Below are 931 nucleotides of genomic sequence, written 5' to 3' on the forward strand. Positions count from 1 at the left end.
TTTGTTGCCTATGTGTCAATAGATCGTTCTCTTTGAGGCAATTCATGATCTTCTAACACAATATATGTTCAAAAAGCCTGCTGTATATCGATGTTAATGATATGGGGCTGTAATTTAGTGGATTGCTGCTAGCAGCTATCTTGATTATTGGTGTTGTAAGTAGGCTGTTTAGGTTTTTGTGTTGGTAACGCCACGGAGCGTATTAAAATCACTGATTGTACTGTGTGCAGTCTGTGGCTAGTTTGCATTGTTGGAATATTTGCTATTGTAGTGTTGGGCAGTTGGATGTGAACAGCGCATAGCGTTGTGCAGTTGGAGGTGAGCCGCCAGCAGTGGTGCATGCCGTGAGAGAGATGGCAGAGTTTTGAGAGCGGACGATCTGGACGTGTGTCCGTCAGAAAAACGAAATCTGTAAGACTGGATGTCATGAACTGATATATATATATATATATATATATATATATATATATATATATATATATATATATAATGACTTTTGAACACTATTAAGGTAAATACATTGTTTGTTCTCCATCAAAATCTTTCATTTGCTAGCTATCCCTATCAGTAGTTAGTACCTTCAGTAGTTAGAATATTTTATTTAGCTGGCAGTATTGGCACTCGCTGTATTGCAGTATTTGGAGTAACGAAGATTTTTGTGAGGTAAGTGATTCATGAAAGGTATAGGTTATTGTTAGTCACGGTCATTCTCTTGTAGGGATTATTGAAAGTGAGACTGTGTTGCGCAAAAAATATTGTGTGTCAGTTTAGTGATGATCAGAATAAGTTAAGAGAGAAATGTCTGAGTACGTTCAGTTTTGCTCAGCTGTTTGAAAATCAAATAACGTAAGAGGTTCACCAGCACAGTAATTCATAAATTTTTCTAAGGGGATGTTTCAGTGTGACCTGTGCAATTTTCGAGTCTTTTGGT

Source organism: Schistocerca americana, chromosome 4 (genome assembly GCF_021461395.2).
Source record: "Schistocerca americana isolate TAMUIC-IGC-003095 chromosome 4, iqSchAmer2.1, whole genome shotgun sequence".
Lineage (NCBI taxonomy): Eukaryota > Metazoa > Arthropoda > Insecta > Orthoptera > Acrididae > Schistocerca > Schistocerca americana.